We start from the raw sequence: 23,327 nt of genomic DNA, 5'->3' as shown, positions 1-23,327 counted from the left end.
CAAAAGGGGGAAAATATGTTGTGTTCATACTCTATTTGTTTGTTACAGTTCACTAGACAAGCATTAGGACCCTGCGGGAGCTATTCACAATTACTGTACTCATGCTGGTTCATGCTGGTTTGGGGACACCATTTTGGGTTGTGTAAAAGCACAGTTAAGTTAAGTTACTTTTCTCTTGATCCAGTTTGTCAGTTATTTATGCATACACAACAGAGCTGAGCCCATGATCAAATCAGCCACGATCTTATTGAATGGCGGAGCAGGCTCAAGGGGCCAAATGGCCTACTCCTGTTCCTATTTCTTATGTTCTTATGTTGTTATGAGACACTTTAACAAGCTTTCTCCAACCATAGATGGAAGTAGCACAAACAACAAAGCTATTTTATTAAATGTTTTTATGCTGGCACAGAAAGCTTGTCTTGTGTTACATGGTTATTTGTGGACACTCTTGGCACCTCGCTCATGGAGTTGCAAATACTTTCAGGGCATAGTGTTTACGAATTGCCATATCTTCATGCATGAGAAGCATGTTTCCTTCTCTGATTTACTCTGGGTGGAACACAAGAGGAAATCATATGTGACAGTACAGTGGTTTGTAAACAATGCTCCCATTTGAGGTATTTAGCAGTTCATAATAAAGTCCACCCCCCTAGGGGGCACAAGAAGATTACCCTGTACTATCAGTTTGATACGTACTGCATGACAAGCTGCCTGTTCGATCTTAAAAACGTAGAGAGGGGAAAGACCGTCGCTTTGTGTGAAAATGGACTGCATTCAAATCATGTCATTTTCAATCATTTATAAAATCAAAATGATGTTTCTCAAAGGGTGTATAATGTTTGTACAATTTGAGCTGGTAACGCCACTTTAAATGGAGCAGGGCGCATTCAGGAGCTAGCCCGTGGGACTGAAATGTGCTTGCCTTTATGTAATGCATTCATTTTTTTTCACAATCTGTATAATAGCTGATTACAAGGTTGATCCAGATATTCCTACAGAAATGAACTTTGTAATCCAAGGAAACATTGAAACCCGTCAGGAGCCAAGCGACTCAATGTCCTGGAATGATTTTCATCCAGCATTAAAGATAGGATGAAAACCCAATCAATACCACATAACACTTAGGTCCTCTATCCACCAGAACCTTTATGTTCTCTCTTGGCCTCCAGACACCATATATTCAGCTGCAGCTGAGAGCAGGAAATCTTCTCTCAAGTTTCTCCCAGTGTTCTTCGAAGCTGGCTGTGGGGTGGTGTTTAATTTAATTTAATTTAATTTCCATTCCTTACTCTCTGTGGGCTAGTGGCTGGCCTTTGTTAGGTGCCTTGGCATGGCAAAACAGTTACGACTGGGGACTCTGGGTATACGTTGATGCTCTCGGGCTCTGTGCCAGCACAATGGGCAGTGAATTCGTGATATGTGTATTATCATAACAGAACAAATTTGATCCAAAAGCAAAATACTGCGGAGACTGGAATCTGAAATAAAAACAGAAAATGCTGGAAATACTCAGCGGGTCAGGCAGCATCTGTGGAGAGAAAAATAGAGTTAACGTTTCAGGTCGATGACCCTTCATCAGAGCTAATCTGATGTCTGTTAATGACCTCCATTCTCATTATGAATGTTCAATGAACACTCAAGCTGCAGGATTTAGTGCCCAGGCCTACCAGCTCTCCCATATTTGGAAGGGATCTCATGCCAAAGAGTGATCGGCCCTGAAAATTCATGAGCAAAATTTCCATATGCCAGCTAGGTACATCCCTAACCCCATTGGAATTCCAAGGTCAGGATATTTGAATAAAATGGGAGGCTGCTGGAGACAATATCGGCACAACTGGGGTGTTGGTTAGGTGTGGGGAGGAGGAAATGGGGTGTCGACCAACCACTGGGACAAGTGCTGGCAGATCCGGCTGAAGAATCTCTCGAATGAAAAGAATGAAGTCTTTCCCAAGAAAGCCTCTTTCATTAGGCTGCCATAAGCAAATCAGTCTTTCTAAATTTGGTGGACCCCACATTTCCCACCAGCTGTTACTGCACCCAGTCCTGACTCCTTCTCTGATGTCCATTGCAAAGGGGGCATGTTCAAGAACAACCTGTCCCCTTACCCCGGAAAACACTGGTGCATCAAACAGGAGGCATTGATCCAGCCCGAATGGGTGCTGTGACAGGAGCCATTCTCAACAGCTGTCCCAATTTGCACCCTGCTACTCCCTGCCTGCCAGGATAATGCACCATCGCACTACAAACCCCGAGGAAACTTGGGGAGTGGGCAGGGAAGGGGACCTGAGTCCATGATCGGGTCAGCCATGATCATATTAAATGGCAGAGCAGGCTCGAGGGGCTGTATGGCCTACTCCTGCTCCTATTTCTTATGTTCTTGTGTTCTATGAAACCCAGGGCCACAATGTTTGAAATCATCTGCCGGGTAGGGTAGTAAAGACAAGGACCTCGAATTCCCTCTGAGTTTTTGATGCATTGGTGGCATCATCTGGGTGAGGGCCAATGGGAAGGAACTTGGGATGAGAGCTGTCAACACTGGGTCATCACTCCCTTTTTGATGCACCAGTGTTTCCTGATGGGGCGGGGGCAATACTGCGGATGGTTCTTGTGTATGTCCCCTTTGCAGAGGACGTTAGAGAATAAATCCCACTGTCACTGTGACTTATTTATATATTTAATGTGGCTTTCGCCAGTTGCTTTTATATTACAGCCAGTGGCTTTGCTTTAAGTGTAAGACCACCCGGTGAGGTCTGATAGGTGATTGGCTAAAAGCACTTTGTCTTGCATTTACCAGAAAATGCAACTCGCCACATGTAGTTTATCCTGCCATAGAAAGCTATGGTTCCCACCTCATCCCCATGTGCAACTGCCTCTTGAATGATTGCAGAGTTTTGGCCTCCATTACCCTATCCAGAAGATCATTCCAGTTATTAATCACTTTTTAATTTTAGGAAATACTTCCTGAACTTGCCTTTTACCGGTTTACTTCCCTTGCTCTCCAGTTGTGGTTTAACTTAAAAAGTGTTTCGAATTAACTATTTCTATTCCACTTAGTACCTTGCATACCTTTATAAGGTCCTCCTTCATTTTCCTAATTTCAAGACTCACTAATCCAAGTCTTTTTAATCTTTCCTCTTTACTCAGTTCTCTAACATTGAGAATACACCTTGTGAGTCGTCTTTGTACTGCTTCAACAACAACTTGTATTTATATAGCACCTCTAACGTAGTGAAACGTCCCACAGGAGCGTTATAAAACAAACTTTGACACTGAGACACATAAGGAGATAATCAAGCAGAGGTAGCTTTTAAGGAGTGTCTTAAAGGAGGAAAGAGAGGTAGAGAGTCGGAGAGGTTTAGGGAGGGAATTCCAGAGCTTAGGCCCTTGGCAGCTGAAGACACGGCCACCAATGGTGGAGCAAATAAAATTTGGGATGCTCAAGAGGCTAGAATTAGAGGAGCTCAGGTATCTCGGAGGATTGTGGGGCTGGAGGAGATTACAGAGATAGGGAGGGTCAAGGCCATGGAGGGATTTGAAAACAAGGATGAGAATTTTTAAATCGAGGCACGCTGAACAGGGAGCCAATGGGTTTGAACGTTTTTCATTGTGCCTTAGTGACCAGACTGAATGCAATATTCGAGGTGCAGCATTACATGAGCGTTATACAACCTCAGCTTAATTACCGCAGACTTAAACTCTACTGATTTGGTCATCTCGTTCAGCATTCTGATTTTTGGATGTGGTCAGTGTTGAGTCTACGATCACTCCCAGATCTCTTTCAGCACTTCCCTAAATTGTTCAACACAATTTGTTCAATAAGTAACTCCCCCCCCCGCCCCTTTTTCCAGTACTGAAACTGTATCGAATTTCATCTATTCAAATTCTTCCCATTTGCAAATATTGTCGAGGTACTTCTGTAGTTCCTTAGCTGATTTCTTAGGACTCTACTGTCCTCCGCGATTTAGTATAATTGGCAATTTTGACCCACTTACATTTAAAAAATGAATTGTCAAAGCACATTGCAGAAAAATAGAGGCTGCTCACTAGGCCAGGTGATATGAGGTATATAGAGGATATCGCTGGAACAAGTAGTATGGGGTACACAGACTATCTACTGAGGAAATAGCATATAGTGTAGACTCCATACTGTGGGAAGCAGTGTGAAATACGTAGAGGTTTCCTTTTTGGAGTAGCATGTTGGAATATGCAGAGGCTGTTGTTTGAGAGAGGCCATGTGAAATTTCGACACCAATCATTAGGAATGGAATATACAGAGGCTGCTTGCGAGAAGTAACATTGGTAAATAGGGACTTTCTGTGCAGGGTGCTCACAGAGGAATGAGTGATATATTGAGAGAAGCAGCATGGTGTTATAAAGGATGCATGCTGCAGATGCAACATTCCATATGGAAACTACTCATGGGGCGGTTGTCGTTAACAGAGTGGCTATGTACAGCCAAGCAGATGAGTGACCACTTAACTTCCCAACTCATAAATGACACGCTGGTTGGAAAGGGGACAATGGTTTAAATCTGAATCCAAGTAAACTCTGGAGGAAAACAAAATCATAAACCTGTTAAACATGGAAAATCTTATCCTTTCCCACCCAACATGAGATCAAATTTCAGAGGGGAAGCAGAAAGCCCATTTCCTAGCAATGAAGGCAAGTGATAACCAGTTCCCAGTCCGCTGACACTCTTGACTGAACAGGTGTACAAGAGCTGTTCAAGGAATTCGCCTCCCACTTATTTTTTTTCCCATTTCCCTCCTCATTTCTCCCAGCTGGAAGTATGTTGGCATTTCTTGCTCTCCCTATGGCACAATGGTGATCTGCAATTAATGTGAGGGGATTGCTGGCACAGGCAATATTTCACCTATTCTGTGAAATATTCCTTGATATGTTGTACAGTCAGGCTGCAAGTAAGTAGATTTGAGAAGAATGGCACTTTTGTCAGGGTCACTGCCAGCAACTGCATTACAGATGTTAAGTTGCTTAATGCTAATAGAGAGATCTCCCCACCCCCACTTTGGTCTGTGATTTAATTACCAGTCGGATCTTGGGTACAAAGGCTTTATCACCAGAGGTTTCAAAGAGGCAGGCTATGTCTTTCTGTCTGAAAGGATTTCCATCATCACCTAAATTGTTGCAAGTGTTTTGCAGTTCTCTAATGTTCTGCAGCTACTTCTAGGTGGTGAGAGGCTGAATTAATACCTTGATGAAAGGCCAATCTCCTTATAAGGGCCAAAGCTGCACATTTTAAATCTTGTATTTAACCCATAACCACATGGCATTACATAAGAGCTTCCGTTTACACTAAGTATCCTCTGCATTTCAACAATTTTTCTTGGTGTTAAGTGTGGCACTGGAGTGTGTTTATTACATGACATCTGGGCTGCCTTGGACCTTTGTCAGCTGTCTAGTAAAACTCAATCACCATGTTATGTAATAATCTCCATTAATGCTCTTTAATTGCATTCTGAGATTTTTGACTTAATCCTTTGATTGACAGGTGGAGGGATTTGATCCATCTCACGGGGTGTTTGAGTGGAAATTAGTCTCTAGTTTGGCTTCAGACTCCAAGGAATGCAATTAAGAAGCACAAGCAGGGTTTTGAGTCACCAAGCAATGGAAATAAAGAGAAAATACCAAAAATAAAATCAATTTATATCAGATCAGATTGAAGTCTTGGAAAAGGAGCCACATGTTTTCAGATTCCTTTTTAATTCATCGGGTTTAACTTTTTAGACTCCTAGCTAGGTCTCCATATGCATAACTTGGCTGACCAAGTGCTGCAAGAACAGAATTTAACTCCTATTTATTTGAGTTAAGTTTAAGCAGGTACAAAAACTTTGGTGGGACACTGCACCCATGTGATTGCTCTTTGATCTCACTAAGAAACAATGCGAGATCAGAGAGAGAGAGAGAGAGAGAGAGGGAGAGGAAGAAAGAGAAAGAGAGAGGGAGAGGGAGAGAGAGAGAGAGAGAGAGAGGAAGAAAGAGAGAGGGAGAGAGAATTTCCAACTTGAGGGCTGATACTGCCCATTTTCTGCCATCACCTAAAGTTAAAATCTTGGGATTGAATCCAGCCCAGACTGATGGGATGGAAGTTTCACTGTGAAGGAACTGTATGGCTCCTAAGATAAATGAGGGTAATCATAACCTAATTCTTGGATTGCATGGGTCCATATGACAAGCAACCTATAATTTGATGCAAATTGCTATGAGCTGTCAATCTAACTGCCTATAGCACGTGAGACACAGCTGCAGTGGTATCTGCCTAATATATGATGCTGAAGTTAGGATTAGGATGCAGTTCCATGTGGATAGAAAGATTTTACTCTGCATCTGATTCATGCTATATCTAAACTGGAAGAGCGTGATGCTAAAATTGAATTCAGGAATATGGGGATAGGGCGGAAAAGTGGGGTTGAGGCAGAAGATCAGCCATGATCTTACTGAAAGGTGGAGCGAGCTCAAGGGGCCGTATGGCCTACTCCTGCTCCTATTTCTTATGTTCTTATGAATGGAAAACAAAACTGGCACCTCTCACCTGATGAAAACATGAATGAACAAAAACCTTCAGGTAACTACAAAGAGGTTATTTTTTGTTATATTATTTAGGAATATGTACAGCACTTTCTCGGATCATTTTCATACCCTCCTGTCTCATTACCAAGACCAACCAAAAAAATGTAAATATCTGCTCAAAAAGGTACGGCATTCCTGATCTTAACTCTGTAAACTTGAGCTCATGCAAAACTCTGCTACCCATGTCTTAACTCACACCAAGCCCTGTTCACCCATCACCCCTGTGCTCGCTGACCTACATTGGCTCCCGGTTAAGCAACGCCTCGATTTCAAAATGATCATCCTTGTTTTAAAAACCCTCCGTGGCTTTGCCCCTCCCTATCTGTGTAATCTCCTTCAGCCCTATAATCCTCCAAGATGCTGCGTTTTTCCAATTCTGACTTCTTGCGCTTTCCTGATTTTCATCGCTCCTCCATTGCCAGATGTGCCTTGAGTTGCCTGGGTCCTAAATCCTGGAATTCCCTCCTAAACCTCTCTGCCTCTCTCTGCATTTAAGGCGCACCTTAAAACCTACCTCTTTGACCAAGCCTTTGGTCACCTGTCCCAATATCGCCTTATGTGGCTTGGTGTCAAATTTTATTTGATAATGATTCTCTGAAGTGCCTTGGAACATTTTACTGCATTAAAGGCGCTATATAAATCAAGTTATTGTTGGCGTCGCCCAGATCCCAAGAGCAAAAAAAAGCCTTCTTTATAATGTAATCATTATTTTTGTATTAATAACAGGGTATCTCCTATGGCATTACTCATGGGAGTTAACTAGGAATGGAGCTCAAAGATCCCAGTCAGCATTCTGGGAAACCAAACAAAACATTGTTAATTACATGAACCAGAATGGCCAGTTGCAGGGCCGACACTTCAAAGGGGTCTGAGGCCGCACATGCACAGAGGCCTGATGTGACACACAACTCTCATAGGAGGAGAAAATATTTCCATTTTCCAACAACAAAACTGCAGGACTGACCTTCTCCACAGGTACTTTGCATGGTGTGTGGCAGCTGATTTTTTTTTTAAGCACACATCTCTCTCTGCCCCTCTCTCACTTAAAATGAATGCTTTATTCAACCACACAGATGGTTCCATTGAAGCCAGACCAAATTGCCAGTTAGCATACCAAAAGAACAGGCTGTCACATTCAGAAATATACATTTTCTTAGGAAACTAAAAGTCACAGATATACGTTAAAAACATACATATAGCTGACCCATGTGATATGAACGAAAACATGTGAACAACTTTAGGACTCTCTGTTTTAACTTACTTTTTTTTTCAGTTTCACATATCGATCTAGAATATTTAACCTCAGCTTCTTCCATGGTTCCTTCATGGCCAAAAGTATAAAGTGTAAAGTTTTCAATAAAATTAAACAAACAACTTTCTTTTATAGTTATCTGCTCACAGCAGTTCCGTACCAACAATATTGATAGAACGCCATACCCAATTGGTGTCTGAATTTTTATAATTAAGTCCAAGAAATATAACATTGAAGAGATTAAATTAATTTGCTTTCTTTTCTGAATAGTTATTAGTGTATACTGTATTAACATAGAACCATAGAAAATAGGTGCAGGAGTAGGCCATTCGGCCCTTCGAGCCTGCACCATCATTCAATAAGATCATGGCTGATCATGCAACTTCAGTACACCATTCCTGCTTTCTCTTCATACCCCTTGATCCCTTTAGCCGTAAGGGCCACATCTAACTCCCTTTTGAATATACCTTACAAACTGGCCTCAACAACTTTCTGCGGTAGAGAATTCCACAGGTTCACAATTCTCTGAGTGAAGAAGTTTCTCCTCATCGCCGTCCTAAATGGCTTACCCTTTATCCTAAGACTGTGACCCCTGGTTCTGGACTTCCCCAACATCAGGAACATTCTTCCTGCATCTAACCTGTCCAATCCCGTCAGAATTTTATATGCTTCTATGAGATCCCCTCTCATTCTTTTAAATTCCAGTGACTATAAGCCTAGTCGATCCAGTCTTTCTTCATGCATCAGTCCTGCCATCCCGGGAATCAGTCTGGTGAACCTTCGCTGCACTCCCTCAATAGCAAGAAAGTTATTCCTCAGACCAAAACTATACACAATATTCAAGGTGTGGCCTCACCAAGGCCCTGTACAACTGCAGTAAGACCTCCCTGCTCCTATACTCAAATCCTCTCGCTATGAAGGCCAACATGCCATTTGCCTTCTTCACCGCCTGCTGTACCTGCATGCCAACTTTCAATGACTGATGTACCATGATACCCAGGTCTCGTTGCACTTCCCCTTTTCCTAATCTGTCACCATTCAGATAATATTCTACCTTCCTGTTTTTGCCACCAAAGTGGATAACCTCATATTTATCTACATTATACTGCATCTGCCATGCATTTGCCCACTCACCTAACCTGTCCAAGTCACCCTGCAGCCTCTTAGCATCCTCCTCACAGCTCACACTGCCACCCAGCTTAGTGTTATCTGCAAACTTGGAGATATTACATTCAATTCCTTTGTCTAAATTATTAATGTATATTGTAAATAGCTGAGGTCCCAGCACTGAACCTTGCGGTACCCTAATAGTCACTGCCTGCCATTCGGAAAAGGACCCGTTTATTCCTTCTCTTTGCTTCCTGTCTGCCAACCAGTTCTCTATCCAGGTCAATACATTACCCCCAATACCATGTGCTTTAATTTTGCATACTAATCTCTTGTATGGGACCTTGTCAAAGGCCTTTTGCAAGTCCAAATACAACACACCCACTGGTTTTCCCTTATTCACTCTACTAGTTACATCCTCAAAAAATTCTAGAAGATTTGTCAAGCATGATTTCCCTTTCATAAAACCATGCTGACTTGGACCAATCCTGTCACTGCTTTCTAAATGCGCTGCTATTACATCTTTAATAATTGATTCCAACATTTTACCCACTACCGATGTCAGGCTAACCGGTCTATAATTCCCTGTTTTCTCTTTCGCTCCTTTTTTTAAAAGTGAGTTACATTAGCTACCCTCCAATCCATAGGAACTGATCCAGAGTCTATAGAATGTTGGAAAATGATCACCAATGCATCCACTATTTCTAGGGCCACTTCCTTAAGTACTCTGAGATGCAGACTATCAGGCCCTGGGGATTTATCGGCCTTCAATCCCATCAATTTCCCTAACACAATTCCTGAATAATAAGGGTTTCCTTCAGTTCCTCCTTCTCACTATACCCTCGGTCCCCTAGTATTTCCGGAAGGTTATTTGTGTCTTCCTTAGTGAAGACAGAACCAAAATATTTGTTCAATTGGTCTGCCATTTCTTTGTTCCCCATTATAAATTCACCTGATTCTGAGTGCAAGGGACCTAATTTGTCTTCACTAATCTTTTTCTCTTCACATATCTATAGAAGCTTATGCAATCAGTTTTTATGTTACCTGCAAGCTTACTCTCATACTCTATTTTCCCCCTCCTAATTAAACTCTTTGTCCTCCTCTGCTGAATTCTAAATTTCTCCCAGTCTTCAGGTTTGCTGCTTTTTCTGGCCAATTTATATGCCTCTTCCTTGGATTTAACACTCTCCCTAATTTCTCTTGTTAGCCACGGTTAAGCCACCTTCCCCATTTTATTTTTACGCCAGACAGGGATGTATAATTGTTGAAGTTCATTCATGTGATCTATAAATGTCTGCCATTGCCAATCCACCGTCAACCCTTTAAGTATCATTCGCCAGTCTATCCTAGCCAATTCACATCTCATACCATTGAAGTTACCTTTCTTTAAGTTCAGTACCATAGTCTCTGAATTAACTGTGTCACTCTCCATCTTAATGAAGAATTCTACCATATTATGGTCACTCTTCCCCAAGGGGCCTCGCACAACAAGATTGCTAATTAATCCTCTCCCATTACACAACACCCAGACTAGGATGGCCTGCTCTCTAGTTGGTTCCTCATCATATTGGTCTAGAAAACCTTATACACTCCAGGAAATCCTCCTCCACTGTATTGCTACCAGTTTGGTTAGCCCAATCTATATGTGGATTAAAGTCACCCATGATAACTGCTGTACCTTTATTGCACGCATCCCTTATTTCCTGTTTGATGCCATCCCCAACCTCACTACTACTGTTTGGTGGTCTGTACACAACTCCCACTAGCGTTTTCTGCCAATTGGTGTTCCGTAGCTCTACCCATACAGATTCAACATCATGCAAGCTAATGCCCTTCCTTACCATTGTGTTAATCTCCTCTTTAACCAGCAATGTTACCCCACCTCCTTTTCCTTTCTGTCTATCCTTCCTGAATATTGAATACCCCTGGATGTTGAGTTCCCAGCCTTGGTCACCCTGGAGCCATGTCTCCTTAATCCCAATTACAACATATCCGTTAACAGCTATCTGCGCAGTTACTTCATCCACCTTATTCTGAATGCTCCTCACATTGAGACACAGAGCCTTCAGGCTTGTTTTTTTTAACACTCTTTGTCCTTTTAGAATTATGTTATAATGTGGCCCTTTTTGATTTTTGTCTTTGATTTCTCTGCCCTCCACTTTTCCTTATCTCCTTTCTACCTTTTGCCTCTGCCCCCATTTTACTTCCCTCTATCTCTCTGCATAGATTCCCATCCCCCTGCCATATTAGTTTAAACCCTCCCCAACAGCAGTAGCAAACACTCCCCCTAGGGCATCGGTTCCAGTCCTGCCCAGATGCAGACAGTCTGGTTTGTACTGGTCCCACCTCCCCCAGAACCGGTTCCAATGTCCCAGGAATTTGAATCCCTCCCTCTTGCACCATTCCTCAAGCCATGTATTCATCTTAACTATCCTGCTATTTCTACTCTGACTAGCACGTGACACTGGTAGCAATCCTGAGATTACTACCTTTGAGGTCCTACTTTTTAATTTAACTCCTAGCTCCTAAATTCAGCTTGTAGGACCTCATCCCATTTTTTACCTATATACTTGGTACCTATATGCACCCCCTCCCCCTCCAGACTGCCCTGCAGCCATTCCGAGACATCCTTGACCCTTGCACCAGGGAGTCAACATACCATCCTGGAGTCTCGATTGCGGCCGCAGAAACACCTATCTATTCCCCTTACAATAGAATCCCCTAACACTATACCTCTCCCACTCTTTTTCCTGCCCTTCTTTGCAGCAGAGCCACCCATGGTGCCATGAACTTGGATGCTGCTGCCTTCTCCTGATGAGCCATCTCCCCCAACAGTATCCAAAGTGGTATATCTGATTTGGAGGGAGATGACTGCAGGGGACCCCTGCACTACCTTCCTACTCCTGCTCTGCCTGATGGTCACCCATTCCCCATCTGCCTTTGTAACCTTTACCTGCGGTGTGACCAACTCACTAAACGTGCTATTCACGGCATCCTTAGCATCGCGTGTCCCTGATTTCCCACATAGAACAGGAGGAGCATGACATGGGTCTGGGCTCTCCTGCCATGACTTAACCCTTAAATTAACTTAATTTTGCAACAATGCCAAAGGTTTCCTATTGATAAGAAAAGAAAAAGAAAAAGAAAAAGATAAAATACTCACCAATCCACCAGCCAATCACTTACCTGCTTGGCTGTGACGTAACACTTCGCTTTCTTTTTACTTCTTTGTTTTACTTTCGGCCTCAATCTCCTGCTCTCACTGCTGTGGCTCCTCCCAAACTCCACACCCTTTTTATGGGCCTCTCGATCTCCCGCTCCCGCTGCTGTAGCTATGTAGCTAAGTAATGTAGCTATGTAGCTAAAATGTTCTACATATTTAATTTTGCTTAGATTCATAAGAACATAAGAAATAAGAGCAGGAGTAGGCCATTTGGCCCCTCGAGCCAGCTCCACAATTCAATAAGATCATGGCTGATTTTCCACCTCAACACCACTTTCCTGCCCTATCCCCATATTTCCAAAAATCTATCAGAACTTTTTATTCAGAGCTTCGCTCCAAATGAAAGTAGCATTACAATCCTTTCAAAATTTCCTGCTCTTTTATTAATCTTTTTTCTGTCGATTGCTTTTGAATTATCTCTCTGATGTACATATTGGTAAACACAGCCTGTTTAAAAGCCGAGATGATCGCTTGTGAGATGGGCTTTTATTCCCTGGTGGGCATCCCTCTCCCACCAGTGCTGATACTGAACCAGCTATTGTAAGAATTACAACAAAATCCATGTTGAATGGATTCCGTGCCAAATAATTCCGTCGCTCCATCCTTGTGTTAGGCTGAGCCGTTTGGGTGAGGTAACTTCTCCCAGTGCAAAACGGATACATCTTCCTCTGAAAGCTCATGAAGTAAACAACAGCAGATTTTTCAAAAGTTTATTTGCGCATTTCACTTCCCTTTCGCGTGGGGACGGCAGCAAAGGAAAACCACCTGGCGGTTTCTGCTTATCTCCTGCTTTTCCACCAGTGCTAATGTTCATTTTCACCATTGTTGCTGTTAAACAGCAGCAAAAAAACAAGTCTAGTTAATGTCTAGAATGGATAATACACAATAAAAATGAAAAAGTATTTCTCAGCAAGCAAGTATTATGTTTAAGAATGTAAGGAAATCCTGATATTGTAAGAGCGTGAATGAGTGTGAGATGGTGGTGGGAGGGGAAATAGAGAAACCCAAGGTTTGGTGAACCTTCACTACAAGTGCCTCTGTGTTAATGAAGCTCCTGTGATGGCCATTCCTCAAACATTAAAAGTATTGTATAATTAAAACAAATCTTAGAATTAATCACTTGACCAAAGGAATTAACCATTGTGTATGATCCTACTATGATACTTGCTTAACAACAATGAACAATCAATCCAGAAACTGTGTATGACTCAGGAATAGTAAAATATTTAATTGATTAACCATTATAATTTTAGCAGGGAATACATTTTAAAAGGATATACACTTGGGGTTATTAATCAGGGCTAGTAGGTGAAATGCTACTCGGCCTCTGCCGGGTCAGTTCTGTAATTGGCTGCTAGAATGTACCTAAGAGTAACCTTAGCTTACTTAGCTGTTGGTTAAAATACTTCCTAATCCTAGCCCCTACTTGGCACTAATGACCTGGCTGATATTGGGGACTCTCCGTTGCAAAGTGCTTTGAAGCACTCCTTTTCTTTTCTTTCTAGATTGATGTGCAAAGTTGTGAATGATGGAATTGAACCTGAAATTTAACCCATTGGAACTGAATGTGTAGAAACGAGAGAGATGGAGAAATTAGAGCAACCAACATGGGCTCTCCAATTCACAAAACCCGCTGCCCCAGTCTTCAATATTAAGGAGCATTCATGAGATGGCAGGTAAACATAAAATTATTTATCAGTCTTGAAATTTGTGGGCACGTATTTCTCCAGCCTGATGTTCACCAGTAATTTCCTAAGTCATAAGTATGGGTAAAAAGAAAAAAAGAAAGATATAGGGCCTTTCATGACCACTGGATGTCTCAACGTGTTTTACAGCCAATTAAGTACTTTTGAATTGTAGTCACTGTTGTAATGTAGGAAACACGACAGCCAATTTCGCACAGCAAGCTCCCACAAACAGCAATATGATAATGACCAGCTAATGCCTTTTTTTGTGACATTGATTGAGGGATAAATATTGGTCAGGGCACTGGGGATAACTCCCCTGCTCTTCTTCGAAATAGTGCCAGGGAATCTTTTACATCCACCTCAGAGGGCAGACGGGGCCTCAGTTTAATGTCTCATCCGATAGACCTCCAACAGTGCAGCACTCCCTCAGCACTGCATTGGAGTATCAGCCTAAATTTATGTGCTCAAATCCCTGGAATGGGACTTGAACCCTCAATCTTCTGACCCAGAGGCAAGTGTGCTGCCCACTGAGCCACAGCTGACACAGGGTACCCATTTACTGGAGACAGGAATCTTAAAACAGCTAGGGCTGAATTCACCTCTTTGTGGCAGGGAAGTGGCAGAGTTAGACTTATACCACTGTGATGCCATTGCAACCCTGACTCATTTTCTTGGGCTGGGGGTCATTTAGTGTTCCATGGCTCTTGGCATGGTCCTCGCCACCAAGAGGGAGTTAGCCGCTGCCAAGAATGGAAATCCTGGTGCTGTTGCAGGAGGACCACTTAAACCAAAAGAAGAGTCCTGAGCACTTCTGTAAATCTTTTACTGAAGGCTTCACTTGGGACTGTGGCCTTGAGAAGGTAAGGGGTCGGGCTGATATGGAGGGAGAAGAGGCCACTAGTATGTCCTTGTCCTCCATCAAAGGACTTTGGCACCTTCCTGCCCCTTGCCCAGGGACTATGCCAAGTCTCATCTGGCGGTCCAAGGAAGAGCAGCAGATGGGAGGAATGTGGGCCAGGAACCTGGGCCCTGCCTCCCCACTATCACTCACATACAGGAGGCAAAGAAGGCCCCTACTGTATTGCTCATTCCACCAACACAATTGTCCCATTTGTCCTCCTGTCCCTCCGCCCCCCCCCCCCCATCCTTCTTTTTACTATCACTCATTGTTGGTTGCTTAAATTAAAACAAGCAGATTAAAGTTCTGACTCACCAAATAAATTGCTGGTTTGAAATATATTAAACTTTACAACATAAAAACAGTTGAGAGGCCTTGCTCTCCAGGTTTTTGTGGGTAGTGGATTTGTTCCACAAAAGTTTTCACATGGTTATTCTGATAATTGAAAGCACACAATTTGTTTTCTTATTCAACAGCAATGAATCAAGAAATGAGTGCATATGAAACATGTTTTGCCTACTTAGATGCAAGTGTTTTTGCTGCCACTAGATGGTGCTACGCATGCCTAGTTCCCCACTTGAAGTGATTCTTACCATAATCGCAAGTGCTGCAGATTCTGTAGACTGTCCCACATTCCTGATGTAAATTTTCCTTACCTCTGTTACTGACTGTTCCACATTATCTCTATTAGCTAATTTTTTTTCATTTTGTGTGCAAAGTAGCTTCAAGTTAAATACCTTAAACTCGATAAAGACCGAATGTTCATTGACTTCTTTCACTCAACAACAACAGAACCTTTAACATAGTAAAATGTCCCATGGCTCTTCACAGGAGCGTTTTCAAACAAAATTGGACACCGAGCCAAATAAGTAGATATTAGGCCAGGTGACCTAAAGCTTGGTAAAAGAGATAGGTCTTAAGGAGCATCTTAAAGGAGGAGAGTGAGGTGGAGAGACAGGGAGGTTTATGGAGAGAATTCAGAGCTCAGGGCCCAGGCAGCTGAAGGCCACAAATGGTGGCGCGATTAAAATCAGGGATGTGCAAGAGGCCAGAATTAGAGGAACACAGAGATCTCGGTGAGTTGTTGGAAAGACGGTTACGGTGATAGGGAGGGGGCGAGGCCACGGAGGGATTTGAAAACTAGAATGAGGACTTTAAAATCGAGGCATTGCCAGACCGGGTGCCAATGTAGTTCAGCGAGCACAGGAGTGATGGGGGAGTGGGACATATTGCGAGTTAGGTTGCGGGCAGCAGAGTTTAGGGTGAGCTGAAGTTTACAAAGGGTGCAAGGTGGGAGGCCGGCCAGGGGAGCATTGGAAAAGTTGAGTCTAGAGCTAACAAAAACATTCCTTCCATTTTGCTTAACAATGAGGTGCAGCAAAAAGATAGGAGTGTTATTTTACAAATGTTAACTTTACAACGAATCTGTATGTTGTATATCATAAAAAATCAAATGCAAACAAAGTTTTTGTTCTGTGCTCTACACTTGTTCCACAATTGATTGAGTTCCTCAGTAGTTTTCCCATCTTCTGAGCATAACTTGCTCCCAATGAAAGCATGTCCAGGCCCCTGCCAGCCAGTGCTGCTCTTCAGCGTTTTTGCTAGTTAGTGTAAGCAACAATAAAGTACCAGAATTGAATGGTAGTTACGAGTGCTGTAGCCAGTGCTTTCAATCTGTTTTGCTATACTTGTACTGCACTGTGTGAGTGTTTAGGGCATCTCTCGGGTTGCAGTTTGCAGCTTGGCTCAGAAGTACCACTCTCACCTCGGAGTCAGAGGATTGTGGCAGTCACTCCCATTCTCAGGACATGAGTACATAATCCAGAGTGTTATTGTCGTGTAGTAGGGAGGAGAGCTGCATTGTGGGAGGCACTGTCCTTTGGTTGAGAAGTTAAGCCGATTTCTGTTTGCCCACTCAGATGGATGGAAAAGATATCACAGCACTATTTGAAGATCAGCAGGGGAGTTAGTTCTCCTGGTGTCTTGACCAGCATTTATCCCTCAGTTAAACATAACACCCCACAAAACAGATTTATCTTATTGTTATTTGTGGGAATTTGCTGTTACACATTGGCTGTTGCATTTAACTACATTCTCCCTGTGGCTGAGGAGCTCCTCCCAGAGTCACAGTGCGGATTCTGTCCCCTACGGGGTATAACGGACATGATCTTTACGGCATGCCAACTGCAAGAGAAATGCAGGGAACAGCACCAACCCCTGTACATGGCCTTCTTTGGCCTCACACAGGCCTTTGACACTGTCAACCGCGAGGGCATATGGAACGTCCTCCTCCGTTTCGGCTGCCCCCAAAAGTTTGTCGCCATCCTCCGCCTGCTCCGCGACGACATGCAGGCCGTGATCCTGACCAACGGATCCACCTCAGACCCAATCCACATCCGGACCTGGGTCAAGCAGGGCTGTGTCATCGCGCCAACCCTCTTCTCAATCTTCCTCGCTCCAATGCTCCACCTCACACTCAACAAACTCCCCGCTGCAGTGGAACTAAACTACAGAACCAGTGGGGACCTGTTCAACCTTCGGCACCTCCAGGCTAGATTCAAGACCATCCCATCCTCTGTGGTCGATCTACAGTATGTGGACGATGCTTGTGTCTGCGCACATTCAGAGGCTGAACTCCAAGCCACCATTTTCACCAAGGCATACAAAAGCATGGGCCTGACACTAAAAATTCGTAAGACAAAGTTCCTCCATCAACCTGACCCCGCCACACAGCACTGCCTTCCAGTCATCAAGATCCACAGCGCAGCCTTGGACAACATGGAGCACTTTCCATACCTCGGGAGCCTATTATCAGCAAGGGCAGACATCGACGATGAGGTTCAATGCCGCCTCCAGTGCGCAAGTGCAGCCTTCGGTCACCTGAGGAAGAGAGTGTTCGAAGATCAGGCTCTCAAATCTGACACCAAGCTAATGGTCTACAGGGCAGTCGTGATACCCGCTCTCCTGTATGGCTCAGAGACGTGGACCATATATAGTAGACACCTCAAATCACTGGAGAAATACCACCGACTATGTCTTTGCAAGATCCTGCAAATCCCTTGGGAGGATAGATGCACCAACGTCAGTGTTCTCGATCAGGCCAACATCCCCAGCATCGGAGCACTGACCACACTCGACCAGCTCCACAGGGCGGGCCACATTGTCCGCATGCCCAACACAAGACTCCCAAAGCAAGCGCTCTACTCGGAGCTCCTACACGGCAAGCGAGCCCCAGGTGGGCAGAGGAAACGTTTCAAGGACACCCTCAAGGCCACCTTGATAAAGTGCAACATCCCCACTGACACCTGGGAGTCCCTGGCCAAAGACCGAAGTGGAGGAAGAGCATCCGGGAAGGCGCTGAGCACCTTGAGTCTCATCGCCGAGAGCATGCAGAAAACACGCGCAGGCAGCGGAAAGAGCGTGCGGCAAACCAGACTCCCCACCCACCCTTTCCTTCAACGACTGTCTGTCCCACCCGTGCTAGGGACTGTAATTCCCGTATTGGACTGTTCAGTCACCTGAGAACTCACTTTTAGCGTGGAAGCAAGTCTTCCTCGATTTTGAGGGACTGCCTATGATGATGATTAACAACATTACAACAGTGATTACACTTCAAAAGTAGTTAATTTGCTGTGAATCACTTTGGAACTTCCTGAACATGAAAGGTGTTATGTAAATGCCAGCTTCTACTTTCCTTCATACCCCTTTGCACAATGGGTGACCCTTGACACCACTGTGCGTACGTTACTTGGAGCAAGAAGAGGAAGCATGTTTGGATACTAGGGGACCAAGGATACATTGCAGGAAGAGGGCTCCTACCTGTTAACCACATATATCAGGGGCAAAACTTTTCACTGGCTGGAGTCATATCTAGCACAAAAGAAAATGATTGTGGTGGTTGGAGGTCAATCATCACAGCCCCAGGACATCGCTGCAGGAGTTCCTCAGGGCAGTGTCCTAGGCCCAACCATCTTCAGTTGCTTCATCAATAATCTTCCCGCCATCATTAGTTCAGAAGTGGGGATGTTCACTGATGACAGTGTTCAGTTCCATTTGCAACTCCTCAGATAATGAAGCAGTCCGTGCTCGCATGCAGCAAGACCTAGATGACATTCAGGCTTGGGCTGATAAGTGGCAAGTAATATTCGCGCCACACAAGTGCCAGGCAATGAATACCTCCAACAAGCGAGAGTCCAACCACCTCCCCTTGACACTCAACGGCATTACCATCGCCGAATCCTCCACCATCAACATCCAGGGGGTCACCATTGACCAGAAACTTAACTGGACCAGCCACATAAATACTGTGACAACAAGAACAGGTCAGAGGCTGAGTATTCTGCGGCGAGTGTCTCACCTCCTGACTCCGCAAAGTCTTTCCACCATCTACAAAGCACAAGTCAGGAGTGTGATGGAATACTCTCCATTTACCTGGATGAGTGCAGCTCCAACAACACTCATGAAGCTTAACACCACCCAAGAAAACGCACCTTATCCACCACCTTAAACACTCACTCCCTCCACCACCGGCGCACCGTGGCTGCAGTGTGCACCATCTAAAAGATTCACAGCAGCAACTCACCAAGGTTTCTTTGGCGGTACCTCCCAAACCCATGACCTCTACCACCTAGAAGGACAATGGCGGCAGGTGCATGGGAACACCACCACCTCCACATTCCGCTCCAAGTCACATACCATCCTGACTTGGAAGTATATCAACATTCCTTCATTGTCGCTGGCCCAAAATCCCAGAACTCCCTCCTTAACAGCACTGTGGGAGTACCTTCACCACATGGACTGCAGCAGTTCAAGAAGGCAGCTCCTTCTCCTAGACAATTAGGGATGGGCAATAAATGCTGGCCTTGCTAGCGATCCCATGATCGAATAAAAACAAATCTGCAGTGCACTGTTGCATTAGGCAGGTGACTGATGCTTTGTTTGCACTGAACTATTCACGTGGAAAAGGGGGCTTCTAAAAAGCAGCTCGCAAACATTGCTGAGTTGCACGAGAACCAGAACAAGCACATTTGCCAGTTACAAGAGTCATTGAACAAACATTCATAAAGGAAACTTTCCCTTAATCAACCCATGCACTCTTTGCACCAACAATCCTCATCGCCTTCCCCATGCCCTGGAATAAATAGATTTTTAAGAAGCAATCAAAGAAATCTGAAACATGATCCATCAAATTTAAAGGAGATGGAGAGCAGAGAAAGTTGTGTGGACAGTGGAGAATGCAGCAAAGAGCCAAAAGGTCCTAGCCTTGGGAATTTGGCAAAAACAAGATGTTGCACATTATAAGACAGGCAGAATCAAGTGCAGAGGCTTGGAAGAAAATTCACTCGAGGAATTTTACTTGGATGCCAAGGAAATGAGAGTTTGGATGGTGCCATCGGTAGTGAGTAAAACAGTCATATTATTTCAACTGGATACAGGAGCACAAGTGAATGCACTGTCTCAGATTGCAGAACGACAACAACAACGATATTTATATAGCGCCTTTAACGTAGTGAAACGTCCCAAGGTGCTTCACAGGAGCATTGTGAGATTAAAAAATTGGATACCGAGCCACATAAGGACAAATCAGCTGACGAAAAGCTTTGTCAAAGAGGTAGATTTTAAAGAGCATCTTGAAGGAGGAAAGAGAGGTAGAGAGGCAGAGAGGTCTAGCCAAGGAATCCAGTGCTTAGTGCCCAGGCAACAGAAAGCACGATCACCAATGGTTGAGCAATTATAATCAGGAATGCTCAAGAGGGCAGAATTGTGCTAAATTGCAAGAGGGTAAGGTAACAATGATGGGATACTCATGAGCAGACCGTGAAAGTAAGAGACACTGCCAACATCACATATAAGGACACTAAATACAAGTTATTATTTGTAGTGGTGCCAATCAATTTTAGATCTGAGTGCCTGTGAAAAACTGGTACTTGGAGACCTGGGGCTTAATTTTCTCCATGCAGTTTTTTGGCGTATTGCCAGAGTTACGCTCGTTTTTCTTGGCCTCAACTACTCCAAAAAAAAGTAGCAAGTTTCCCCGTTCTATTTTTTGAAATTGGCGCTGCGCAGCCTGCCCTGTAGCCTCGGGGGGTGGAGCCCAATGTCTGCGCCGGAAGAAACAAAGCTGCCCCTTCTGCGCGTGCGCGGGGAAAAAAGGACGGGATTTCTATGGCGCGCATGCTCAGTGCAGCTCCCAGTCTGCATTCGGCCATTTTTAAAGAGCCAGTTGTGTGTGAGAACTTTAATTCTCACTGGAAAAATCGGAGCTGCAATACAAGATGCAACGAGGCGCAAGGATCAAGAATTTCTCGCAGGATGAAGTGGGGGCCCTGGTTACTGTGATTGAGCACGAGCTGGACACCAGCAGAGGTCACATAAAAGTTCCACCCAAAGAAATGAAGAAATACTGGAACCAACTTGCAGAAGATTACTGTGCAATGGTGACCACTCCGAGGTCTGGAGGCCAGTGCAAAACAAAGTGGCAGGACATTGGTCAAGTAGTTATTGTAAATAATATTTTCCATTTATTTTCAATGGAATTGCAATTGTAAATGTGACCAGCTGTATATGTCCCACCCAGCGGAAAGACACCCTCTCTAAAAATTTATGTTTTCATCTTTGCAGAGGAAGGTGGCCCACAACAAACGAGAAAGAACTCGAACAGGAGGAGGTCAGTCAAATCGGCACCCACTGACACCCTTGGAAGAGAGGGCCTACTCATGCCACCCACCCTGCCCCCTCCTCTGCTGCTAACCATTTGTCTGTTCTGTTATATTTTGCAGAACTTGAGGCCAAGCCTGACGATGCAGAAGAAGATTCAGAAGCGGACAAACCTGAAGAGGAGAACATCTTCCAATCCAACCCTCCAGACCAAGAGCATGGGGGTGAGGAGCAGGGGGAGGGGAGGGGATGGATGAAGGCCCCACTGTGTACTCACTCTGGAGGAGGTGCAAGTGCCGCCCATTGAGGTGCCAGCCCCTTCCCTGAGTGGTTTGAGTGTTGGTGGACATTCCATGGTTTCCCACTGTCCAAGGCTGGGGATTCCAGTGGGGTGCAGTGAGGCACACACGGGGCCCCACTGTCCGGGGCTGTGGGTCCTAGTGGGGTGCAGCGATGCACACCCAGGGCCCCACCATCCGAGGCTGCAGGTCTCAGTGGGATGTAACAAGCCACACCCAGGGTGAGGAGGGGAAGGAGAGCTCAGCAGCCCTCTCCTGAGATGCAGGATGTAAGAGATGTGGTTCAGATGATGACAATGAGTTGGGAGAGCATTGACCTTACCCGATCGCTCCTGGACACCATCAGTGGGGTGGGTGATGAGGTATCGGGACTGTCGGGAGAAGTAACAACACTCTCATGAGAAATGGCAACACAGTCCGGGAGCATGAGGGAGGGAATGTCTCAGTCAGCTGATACAATGTCGCTGCACATGAGGGATGGAATGTCGCAGGTAGCTGATGCGCTGTCAGTGAACATGAGGGAGGGAATGTTGGAGGTAGTTGACACACTGTTGCTCAACATGAGGGAAGACATGTCACAGATAGCTGAGTCACTGTCGGCGAACATGAGGGAGGGAATGTTGCAGGTAGTTGACACACTGTCAGGGCACATGAGGGAGGGAATGTCGGAGTTAGCTGCTGCAATAAGGGAACATGCCCAGACCCCGTGTCCATTGACAGAATCGTCTGCCACTCCCACTCCAATCCCCAGACCAGCCTCTGAAGAGGCCCAGCCAGGACCCTCCACATTACCGCCTGCCACCATGCCCCCCCACCCCGCTCCATCAAGAAGTGCGCATTACCCGGTTGTTCAAAAGAATAAGCTTGGTACCAACCCAAGAAATGCTGTGCCACCGCCTGCGGGCAGGGGTGGAGTCACCAAGATCAAGTGCAGCGGGTGGTCTTAGATTAAGGTGGAGGAGAGATGGGTATAGCCTTTCTTTGCTGCTGCTGTTGTTGTTGTTGTTGTTGTTGTTACTGTTGTAACTATTCTCAAATTAAAAGGTTTTTGTAAGTGATGTAAATTTACAAGTTTAGAAGTTTGTAAGTGATCTTAAAGTTTTTAAGTGATCTTCGAGTTTGTAAATTATCTTAAAGTTTGTAAGTAATCATAACTGAAAACTTTAAAGTTTGATACAAGAATATTTTTATTAAAGTTACGTTAAGTACAAACATATGTTTGTTAAACTTTTGAACAAAATATATTTTACATTATAACTGAATAATTTACATTATTTGTTCCAGTATTAACACGACTTTTTGAAGTAAACAAGAATCATTTCCATTATTTGTTCCATTAACACAACACAACATTACGGAACAGGTCCATATAGTAAACATGGTCCATGTGGAATAGTTGCCACTGAGCCTTCAAGTAGCAAAGCGTTCACGGATGAACTGCTGACACAAGGCTCGGCCAATCGTTAAAGGGTCAAGACGGCCTGCCCTCATCTACCGTCGTGCTCTGGGTTCAGGTAGTTGCATGGCTTCCTCGTCCTCCTCCTCCTCATCATCTGCACCTTCCTCAAAATCATCAGCTACTCTCACCTCAGGTGGGTCTTCTACTACCAGCTAC

The sequence above is a fragment of the Pristiophorus japonicus genome, chromosome 6, assembly GCF_044704955.1.
Source record: "Pristiophorus japonicus isolate sPriJap1 chromosome 6, sPriJap1.hap1, whole genome shotgun sequence".
NCBI classification, from domain to species: Eukaryota; Metazoa; Chordata; class Chondrichthyes; family Pristiophoridae; genus Pristiophorus; species Pristiophorus japonicus.
This window is presented reverse-complemented; position numbering follows the sequence as displayed.